Below are 12783 nucleotides of genomic sequence, written 5' to 3' on the forward strand. Positions count from 1 at the left end.
ATGGGACATATCAAGTTGAAATGATGAATGCACATAATGTAAGTAATAAAAATGTAGAGCATGGACACACATCAACATCTCCTAGATTAATTAGTAGAAAACCAAAGTTTCTAATTGACAATGATGAAAATATTTTGAAGCCAATGCATGATTAAATATCAAAAGAATCTAGAGAAGAGTTTTTCAAAAGATCTGGAATAAATATTTTGAAAAATAAAATAAAATTGGAAGTTCAAACTTGTTGTTAAAATGGTTAAAAATCTAAAATTTAGAGAGACAATGAGAATTTTGGTGTTAAGAACATCTAAAAATAGTAGTTAAAGAAGCATTGTTAGAGATCTCTTTGATGCATACCAATCCATTGATTCAAAATCATGTAGTAAATATGTCAATACAAGTTGAAATGTCCTCACATCAACCATAATGGGAAAGGAAATGACAACATGTTGTATGATAAGAAAAACAAGTAAATCATTAAGGATAAGTAGAACAATGTTAGTCAAGCCTTAGTGAGGTCAGAGAAAATTGAGAATTCTAATGAGACTTCTTTTCAACTATTCCAAGGTAGACTCCTACATAAGGATAAATTTATTGTTGATGCACTAAGAACATTAATTGAAAACTTTTGGCATGACAACACATGGGCTTCACCAAACAAAAAAGATGTTGTCAAAAGACAAATTGGAAAAACAAACTATGAGCCACATGCAAAAAAAATTTTGGATATGAATCAAACACAATTTTATGAAATTTTTCTTCAAATATCTCCTCAAATTAAAGTCAGACCAAAGATTTTTTCAGATGACAAAACCATTATATGTTAAGATAAACCATACAAACACTACATGTTCTGTTGGAATTGTTTTAGAATAACTGAGACAGGGGAGGGGGGGGGGGGGGATGGTGGTGTGAGGGTGGGTGGGGGTGAATTAGTTATCCAAGTTCTAAATGCACTAATAATAATTTTTCACCAATTATAGTAAGCCCATTAAACTATTCATGCATCCAAGCTTAAAAAAACCATCTTAGCAAGTTACAGCAAATCAACATGTAGGAATAAAATGTGCAAGATCAACACATGACACAATGATTTACGTGGAAACCCAATTTGGGAAAAACCACTAGTAACATGCTACTCAATTTTCACTCTTCTGAAGTGATGCCTTGTTAAAGGCTTACAACACACTGTTAAATGTGACCTTGTTAGAGGATTTTACCATATTGTTAGGAATGGGCCCTATCAAAGGACTTTGGAACATTCACTTGGAATGTCACTATGTTAAAGGATTTACTACATGGCTATTAGACCAACCTAAGTCCATATGATTTATACTAATTGTTACAATTTATAGAGAGTAACAATAAGGGCTTTTGATCTAACACAACTCACAACATATCTTGCAGATTCCAAATCATACTTCAGTTCAATCCTTTGCTTGGTTTCAATCACTGCGGCTCTGACAGCTTGTCTTCCTCTCAAGCTTCATCTCCTTGAGTCTTCTTTCTCATCATACCAATGCAATCATCTCTGTGGTCACCTATCGAAATAGAGTTTCTATGCTCTCTTCCTCCTTAGCACCATCTTTAGCACTTCATGCATTCATACTTGACCAATGTAACACCCCGCCAAGAGATCCAAAGAATTAACCTTAAGTTTCACTAAGTTTGCTAGCATTTTTTATTTTTTAAAATATGAAATTAAAACCATTCATAACATAGTAGCGAAAGAAATAGAAATGTCCAACTGAAAGAAAACATAAACATACACACATAGAAGGTTTCATTCTTTATGGATCCCTTAATGTTGAATCACATCTAAATTAACTATTAATGAATTCATCTAACACTACATCCACATGAAATAATAATAAAAAGTCCAATGTTCCTAAATTACATTTTTGAATGCTCAATCATCCACTGTACATGTCATAGGGTATGAAAGGCTTAAAAGAATATACATCCATGTAAATAAAGTACATCATCATACTAACTCTAATCCATGATGCAATAACATAAATGAAACCAAAAACCATACATGATACATCATCATAACCATAAATCATCAAACATAATTAACTAAGTGCACAGTTCCTCTCCAACCGTAAATAGCATCATTAAACCATCATGGATCCTAGCCATCCCTTTGTGCGTAACATTCCAAATCACCGAAGAGATCATCAATATTAACATAGTAGGAATGTCACTCCTAAATCATACAAAATCATATGCAGAAAGATATCTAACATGCTACAACATATACATAAGAAATACCATCATATAAAGTAGAGCATAAGATAAGTAAAAAACATCATCTATCATATGTTAATCATCAATATGAGGATACATGTCCACCATCATATTCCATGAAGATAGATGCCAACAAAGAATGCTCCAACCACGGTGTCTATGGATGGATCTCAAATGGTAAGAGTGAAAAAGCACTACCACCCGACCACGTGGAACCTAAATGGTCCACTCCCACCGTGCTGAGGAGATAATCCCAAGTCCCAAAACATGACATCAAATCACATAACAAAAGTACTCTCAAAGTCTAGGAATCCTAAAAGTATACTAACTCAAATGTTCCAACACAAATTGACATCTAATCCCAGAGGCACACAAAGACATGTAGGAAACCTACTATGCAAGGAGGAAAGTGTCATCGCACAGATCATGCTAGAGTTACCTTGGCAGTCTCTCAATAGACCCCAGCCCCATAGTGATCCCTGTGCGGCCACCAGAATCCTCTCATGTTGACGAGGCATACTACGAAATGCAAGGTTGACACCAAGCATTATCTCTACTCCCATCCTAGCCTGTACTAGCACTCAAGGCATGGGTGAGAACAAAACAATTATCTTATTAGGTTCATTTAATCCCCATTTAGTGTAAATGTTTTCACTTATTAAAAGAACTTACAATGAGTTACCCTGGTAGCCACTTAGGACCCTGACCCCCATTGCAAGCCACTTCTTGACACTACAAGTAGATAACCTACCCTAAGCTCATGGAATCATAAATCACAAAATCACCACAGTCCTATACAAGTGACTAGAAAAAAATACCAAAAGAATAATCCATAATAAGAGCATTAAATCTCTATGAGCACATGAAAAGCATCCATAGATAATCATGACCAAAACAGTTCTCTATTTGCAACTAAAGGTATCACTGATAATCAAAATTATCCATTGGTTCTCAATAACCAAAATATATCTCAAAATCATACTGATCGAAGACTCCAAAATGGTTGAGTCACAACATGACATTATCAAGAAATAAATCAACATTTCAGTCCCATCATGGCAACTAGAAAGTAATCCAAAGATAACTCATTGATGACTCAAAAATGATTAGTTCGAGTGTCTCATACACATACATCTCAGCTTCACACATGAAGACTGAAAAGCAATAAAAAGCAATAAATACAAACATCTCATAGAGCATGCCATCACATTATCATGGTTGGGTTTATAAAGAATCGAGATCAAAAGACATCATCATGACATCACAATCATATCCTTCGAGCCTCTGGTAGATGTCCTATAACTAGTCAACAATCTAGTCAGCCCAAAACCCAAAAACAAGAAGCATAGAGAAAACACAATGCAAACATATGTTTTGGTTTGCTAAATTTACATAATTGAATTGAGTATCGAGGTTTAAATTTTTGTTTGCAAGTATACTTCAAGTATATAAGATTAATCATTTGACCTACAAGTCAACCCATTTGTTCTCTTGATAACATTATCTTTCCATTATTTAAAATTACATTCTAAGAATAACTGAAGGATAAATATTTACTCATTACATCATTTGACACTTAATAAAATAATTCACTTTATTTTGCTAAGATCAATGTTACCAATTGAATAACTCTTCCTTATCATTAATTCAACTTCTCCAAACAAAACCAAAGGATCATATTCTTTTAAATTATAAGAAAGCCAGTTATCAATCTCCGACTAAGAAGATTATAACAACAAAATTAACTAGTCTTATTTTAACGCCATGCTTTATTAATTAATCTTAACTAAATCATATAATTAAATTGATTAATAATGTACACAATCCATGACTCTATATCATTCTAATAGTTCTTAATTAAAACTCAATTAAATATCACTAAAACTTAAGTCTCTTGATTAAATCATCACTAACAACCATTAAAATATCTAAAGTCATTATTCAAGTCATTAGAATAAGACTTATCAACTTCGATGTAGATACTTTACAACTTTTTTAAAAGAATCATATCAATTAGAACTCTATTACATAACTTATTTATTAATTTAATTAATAATTACATATCCATATCAACAACCCAATGAATATTAGTTGATTAATAACTAACTATAATTTGTAAGTTAAAAGTCAAATATAATCCAATTCTCCAATATTAATAGTTCAATAATGACTTGTTATTATTTAATAACAAGTTATATTGGAAATCTCAATAATAACCACATTCATCATTCTTTTCAATGAATACTAATATTTCCTTAACAAATCTGTATTATTGATAATCATTTTGATTAAGACTCTATCACATAACTTAATACAAAATAAATAAAATTAATTCATATATCAAATTCGTTGAAAAGTGAATCGCGCATGATAAACTAAGAAGGGGGCGCTTAAAAAGCTGCCATCCCTTTTAAGTCTTGCGGCCTCCTGATAGGGTGTCGTAGGCTTTAGTACATAGGCCATGCGGCACCCTGCATCAGCAAGTCCACTGGCGGAAGGAAGTAAATGGAGATGGGGTGGGGTAAACCCCCCCCCCCCCCCCCCCCCCCCCCACCCACCCAAACATATTTTATATATATATATATATTTATTTATTAAATTGTATTATTAGATATATTGTTTTTAATAAATAAAATCTCTGCAATGATTGCTTTAAGCAGTGCAGGTTCGGAGCCGTACAGCGGCCAGGAGAGTAGGGGTAGGGTAAGTGTAATTATTATTTTATTTTTTTAAAAATTATTTTATTAAAATTTTACATATGTTATAAACCTTTTTCTATGACCAATTTCTCTCCTTTAATAAATATTAATTTCATCTCTATTAAATCTATAATTATAGTTTTGTTTAATTAAAAACCAATCCTTCTCCCAAATACTAATAATGTTTTAATATACATGTATATATTCATTTATCATTTGTAAATATGAACTAGTAGAAAAATTACAACCAACCATTCAAATTCCTAACTTAGAATTTCCATATTTAAAAGTCATTCAATCCCTTGTCAAATTAAATTCTCAATTCTATTATAATTCGAACCCAAACCCGATTTAGAACTAATTTCTTTTCATGAATGGAAACTAGGGTTTTCTAATTTTTCTTTGCAACGCAATAAAAATTAACATACATATCTAGATTAAAATTCCAAGATTGAAGATTCGTTAATGGAGTATATTCAAACACATATAACAAACACAATGAAGACACGAAGAGAAAGAGTGCAAATAGAATATGCGAAAATCATGAGTGCACCTAGACACTGATGCTAATTTTCTATGCCTCATAAGTCCATAGAAAAAACCCTTCCTTCTCCAACATTCACCATTCCTCCAAGAATCAAACCAACAGAACCCCCAAGTGACTAGAAGTGCTTGAAGAAGCATATGAGGATGTTGAGGCATCTGAGAATGTCGAGGCATACAAGCCTGTAGAAGCATATGAGCTTGTAGAAGCCTCTCTGAATGTCCATACACAATAGGACAGCCTCTATATAAAGGCCTCTAAGATGCATCTAGAATGTGTCTAGAAGAACTAGGAGATAAGCATGACAACCAAGCACATAACTTCCATGATAAAAAGATGAACATGATGAGGTGTCTAGAATGTTGTAGACACCATGTGCTCAAATAATATGCTAACTCCCAAGTGTAGACAACACATGCATAATTAGAGTGCAAACTCCTATGTTGTCAACATGACAACTCCCAAGAGCTCGCATACTCCTATGTGAATGCACATTAATTTATTTAATTAAATTTCTTTATTTAATATTCACTTTACTCTTTCCAATTTAATTTATTAATTTTTAAATCTTATGCACTCACTTTTAATAACTCCACTTGTTTTATCTTAATATATTTATATTTTAATCACATGCACACATCATGCAACCTATAATCTTTTAATAATTTTAATATCTTTTCCAATTTTAAATTTATATTCAAAAATTAATTGCTAAAATATTTATTAACTTAAATAAATATTATCACATTCCAACTTTAAAATTATAACTTTTACCTCCAAATTAATTATTTTAATTAATTAATTTCTCAATTAATTAAATAAAATAAATATTAAAAATACCATATTAATTTTCCATTAAATTAAACTATTAATTAAATCTTTTAATTAGGCTTAATTAATAGAAAATACACCAAAGACTCATAAAATAAAATACGAAAAATCCATTATAGAAAAACACATACAAAATCAAACCAAAATCATCTGACGCATTCAGAGGGTACTCAACTCATATACTTGTCATAATTTCCAATTAGGACAAATGACTTAAAGGGTTGGGATTTGGACTTGAGAATTTATCTCCCCTCTCTTAACATTGAGATAATGTGATAGGTTACACTCATCCTGGCAATTTAGGGAAGTTGATACCCGGTACCTACAACCTGCATAAAAACCATGCATGTACATAATATATATATATATACTAAGCTAAACAGGCAATGGCAGGAAGTGGTGCATCGTATAGATCCTGACTAGCAGGTGACTATGACTTCCTTCCTTAACCACATCAGAAATGCCATACAAAAAGAAAACAAACACGCACACCATACACATGCAAGTATGGGGTAAGTATCCATGAGAAAACACACAGAATAAACCATATATCTAATCATCATCAATAACTGAAATCACTTGAATGCATACATGAACTATAAAGTACCAAGTAGTCTCATCATATAATAAATTGAATCTAAAACACAATATCTGACAATCTCAAAATAATGTTACTATTAATTATCAACATAAAACTAGTGTAATAGAGTTTGACAATGATAACAAAAATGCGACCTAGGGGCAGGCACTACATCCACCCCCCTAAAATTAGGCTTACTCCTGGAAGCCTGCAAGAATGAAAAAAAAAGATACTTACTATGTGGGTCCCATTGAACCCTTTCCCCCTGTAGAGAAATATGATTCCACTGGTGACACTACAACACACATAGAGCAATATGATTCTAGTTTAATGATAAACTGAAAACCATATCGATCCAACATTCATCCTTTTAACAGCTACTAAAATAGATCCCCTAATACATTCTAAACAAGAGCAACTTAATGCTTGCAAAGATATCAAGGGCATACTAGCTTACAACATCGATAAAAGATACATGTTTTGCAACTAGAATGAGTTTCAATTTTCATTTTTTCCCATGTTTAGGTTTCAATATAACTTCAATTTTGAAACCTAAGTGCTGAAATATGAAAAATATGCAAGTAACAATTTAAGTCATGTTTCAGTTCACCTAGTTTTCAAGTTTTTAGTTTGAAAGAGATACACATGATAGTTCAAAGGTTTTGTTTTGTTCAGCTAGTTGACACTAATGGCATTCCAATATACCCAGAGCTCCCAATGTTGAAACTCGAGCTCTGATACCAAATGTAACACCCTGCCAAGAGATCTAAAGAATTAACCTTAAGTTTCACTAAGTTTGGTAGCATTTTTTTTTTCAAATATGAAAGTAAAACCATTCATAGCATAGTAGTGAAAGCAATAGCAATGTCCAACTGAAAGAAAACATAAACATACACACATAGTAGGGTGAACCCACAATAGTGGGTTACACTTTTTTGGAGGAAGAAATTCCTCCAAAATTGCGAAAGTCAAAGTTTTTGCCGAAAAACTTTCGATAGAATGTAATCATCTAGTTTCGATAGAAACTATAAAAGTTTCTATCCAAACTACTTTTGATGGTAGTTTCGATCGAAACTAACTATGCAAAAAAATTTTATCCTAAATAGTTTCGATAGAAACTATTTTTTAGTTTCGATAGAAACTATTTTTTAGTTTCTATAGAAACTATTTGAAACTATTTAGTTTCTATAGAAACTATTTAGTTTCTATAGAAACTATTTAGTTTCTATAGAAACTATTTAGTTTCTATAGAAACTATTTAGTTTCTATCAAAACTATTTTTTACATCAAAACTCGGCCTTATTAGTTTCGATAGAAACTAACTAAAAATAGTTTCTATCGAAAGTATTAAAAAAGTTTCGATAGAAAGTTAGTTTCTATCGAAACTAGTAAAGTAGATGGCTTTTACAAAGCCTATAACATTCTTAGTTGTTTTCATGGCTTCCAGGCTCAATTTCTAGGTTCAGATGGAGCACTAAAGACATGTCATTTTCCATGACTCAAGTACTTAGAATGAGCTTTCTAATGAATATGGATTTGATAAATTTTGAATTTTTTTAGTATACATTTTTTTACGTTAATTGAACAGAGGTTCATTATAAAAAATAAACCTATATATTGAACGCTCATGGAAAAATAGTAAATAAGAGAATAAAAATTTTGAAAAATAACTACAGTCTCTGTATTTGAGTCCTCTTTCAATCAAAAAAGAAAAAATTGAAATTGGATAAATATATAATAAGATACATGTGTCAAAAGCCATGTATGTCCAAATTAGTGTTAGGTCAAATTTAAACTCTGATAAAATATGAAATACTAATGATAAAGACATCAAATCACCTTTGCGGTTTTGGTATGGATGTTAAAAAACTAAATTCGAAAGAATTATATTGATATCTATTGTGGAAAAAAAGTTATGTGTGTCAAAAACAATGTCGCTTTTTAAAAATCAGGTTTTTGATACAATAGCAATTTTCTTGGGAGAAAAATTAATTCAATCAAATCAATTAAAAAAATATATTTAAAAATATATTTAGAATCTAAATAGAAAATTCTAAAGGACTCTAGTTTACTTCATCTTCAAATTCCTTACCGTTAAATGGAAAATCGCAACAGAATGTGAAAGTTTTCTTGAAAATTCATAGTTCAGTGTCAGTTTAAGCAAAAAAGTGTAACCCATTATTGTGGGTCCACCCAGTAGGTTTCATTCTTTATGGATCCCTTAACATTGAATCACATCTAAATTAACTATTAATTAATCCATCTAACACTACATCCACATGAAATAATAATGAAAAGTCCAATATTCTTAAATTACATTTATGAATGCTCAATCATCCACTGTACATGTCATAGGGTATGAAAGGCTTAAAAGAATATACATCCATGTAAATAAAGTACATCATCATACTAACTCTAATCCATGATGCAATAACATAAATGAAACCACAAACCATACATGATACATTATCATAACCATAAATCATCAAACATAATTAACTAAGTGCACAGTTCCTCTCCAACTGTAAATAGCATCATTAGACCATCATGGATCCTAGCCATCCCTTCGTGCGTAACATTCCAAATCACTGAAGAGATCATCAGTATTAACATAGTACAAATGTCACTCCTAAATCATACAACATCATATGCAAAAAGATATCTAACATGCTACAACATATACATAAGAAATCACATCATATAAAGTAGAGCATAAGATAAGTAAACAACATCATCTATCATATGTTAATAATCAATATAAGGATACATGTCCACCATCATATTCCATGAAGATAGATGCCAACAAAGAATGCTCCAACCATGGTGTCTATGGATGGATCTCAAATGGTAAGAGTGAAGAAGCACTACCACCTGACTGCATGGAACCTAAATGGTCCATTCCAATCACGCTGAGGAGATAATCTCAAGTCCCAAAACATGACATCAAATCACATAACAAAAGTACTCTCTAAGTCCAAGAATCCTAAAAGTATACTAACTCAAAGGTTCCAACACAAACTAATATCTAATCCCAGAGGTACACAAAGACATGTAGGAAACCTGCTATGCAAGTAGGAAAGTGTCATCGCATAGATCACGCTAGAGTTACCCTAGCAGTCTCTCAATAGACCTCGGCCCCCTAGTGATCCCTGTGCAGCCACTAGTATCCTCTCATACTGATGAGGCATACTACAGAATGCAAGGTCACAACCAAGCATTCTCTCTACTCCCATCCTAGTCTGTACTTGCACTGGAGGCATGGACGAGAACAAAACAATTATCTTATTAGGTTCATTTAATCCCCATTTAGTGTAAATGTTTTCACTTATTAAAACAACTTACAATGAGTTACCTTGGCAGCCACTTAGGGCCCCGACCCCCATTGCAAGCCACTTCCTGACACTACAAGTAGATAACCTACCATAACCTCATGGAATCATAAATCACAAAATCACCATAGTCCTATACAAGTGACTAGAAACAAATACCAAAAGAATAATCCATAATAAGAGCATTAAATCTCTATGAGCACATGAAAAGCCTCCATAGATAATCATGACCAAAACAGTTCTCTATTAGCAACTAAAGGTATCACTGATAATCAAAATTATCCATTGGTTCTCAATAACCAAAATATATCTCAAAATCATACTGATCGAATACTCCAAAATGGTTGAGTCAAAACATGTCACAACATGACATTATCAAGAAATAAATCAACATTTCAGTCCCATCATGGCAACTAGAAAGTAATCCAAGGATAACTCATCAATGACTCAAAAATGATTAGTTCGAGTGTCTCATACACATACATCTCAGCTTCACACATGAAGACTGAAAAGCAATAACAAGCAATAAATACAAACATCTCATAGAGCATGCCATCACATTACCATGGTTGGGTTTATAAAGAATCAAGATCAAAATATATCATCATGACATCACAATCATAACCCCCGAGCCTCTGGTAGACATCCTATAACTAGTCAACAATCTAGTCAGCCCAAAACCCGATAACAAGAAGCATAGAGAAAACACAATGCAAACATATGTTTTGGTTTGCTAAATTTACATAGTTGAATTGAGTATGGAGGTTTTAGTTTTTGTTTGCAAGTATACTTCAAGTATATAAGATTAATCATTTGACCTACAAGTCAACCCATTTGTTCCCTTGATAACATTATCCTTCCATTATTTAAAATTGCATTCTAAGAATAACTGAAGGATAAATATTTACTCATTACATCATTTAACATTTAATAAAATCATTCACTTTATTTTGCTAGGATCAATGTTACTAATTGAATAACTCTTCCTCATCATTAATTCAACTTCTCCAAACAAAACCAAAGGATCATATTCTTTTAAATTATAAGAAAGCAAGTTATCAATCTCAAAGAAAGAAGATTATAACAACAAAATTAACTAGTTGTACTTTAACGCCATGCTTTATTAATTAATCTTAATTAAATCATATAATTAAATTAATTAATAATGTACACAATCCATGACTCTATATCATTCTAATAGTTCTTAGTTAAAACTCAATTAAATATCACTAAAACTTAAGTCTCTTGATTAAATCATAACTAACAACCATTAAAATATCTAAAGTCATTATTCAAGTCATTAGAATAAGACTTATCAACGTCGATGTAGATAATTTACAACTTTGTTAAAAGAATCATATTAATTAAAACTGTATTACATAACTTATTTATTAATTTAATTTAATTAACTCTAATTAATTTATTTATTTAATAATTACATATCCATATCAATAACCCAATGAATATCAGTTGATTAATAACTAACTATAATATGTAAGTTAAAAGCCAACTATAATCCAATTCTCCAATATTAATAGTTCAATAATGACTTGTTATTATTTAATAACAATTTATATTGGAAATCTCAATAATAACCACATTCGTCATTCTTTTCAATGAATACTAATATTTTCTTAACAAATCTGTATTATTGATAAGCATTTCGATTAAGACTCTATCACATAACTTAATACAAAATAAATAAAATTAATTCATACATCAAATTCGTTGAAAAGTGAATCGCACATGATAAACTAAGAAGGGGGCGCTTAAAAAGCTGCCATCCCTTTTAAGCCATGCGGCCTCTTGACAAGGTGTCGTAGGCTTTAGTACATAGGCCATGCGGCCGCCTACGTCAGCAGGTCCGCTAGCAGAAGGAAGTAAATGAGGATGGGGTGGGGTAAACCCCCCCCTCCCAAACATATATATATATATATATATATATTTATTTATTTATTTATTTTTATTTTTTATTTTTTTAAAAAAATTTATTATTATATATATTTATTTTAATAAATCAAATCTCTGCAATGATTGCTTTAAGTAGTGTAGGTGCGGAGCCATGCATCGGCCAGGAGAGTAGGGATAGGGTAAGTGTAATTATAATTATTTTTCTTAAAAATTGTTTTATTAACATTTTACATATGTTATAAACCTTGTTCTATGACAAATTTCTCTCCTTTAATAAATATTAGTTTCATCTCTATTAAATCTATAATTATAGTTTTGTTTAATTAAAAACCAATCCTTCTTCCAAATACTAATAATGTTTTAATATACATGTATATATTCATTTATCATTTGTAAATATGAACTAGTAGAAAAATTACAACCAACCATTCAAATTCCTAACTTAGAATTTCCATATTTAAAAGTCATTCAATCCCTTGTCAAATTAATTTCTCAATTCTATTACAATTCAAACCCAAACCTGATTTAGAACTAATTTCTTTTCATGAATGGAAACCAAGCTTTTCTAATTTTTCTTCGCAACTCAATAAAAATTAACATACATATCTAGATTCCAATTCCAAGATTGAAGATTCGTTCATG

Source organism: Cupressus sempervirens, chromosome 7 (genome assembly GCF_028749045.1).
Source record: "Cupressus sempervirens isolate cs-2001-9-10 chromosome 7, ASM2874904v1, whole genome shotgun sequence".
Taxonomy (NCBI): domain Eukaryota; kingdom Viridiplantae; phylum Streptophyta; class Pinopsida; order Cupressales; family Cupressaceae; genus Cupressus; species Cupressus sempervirens.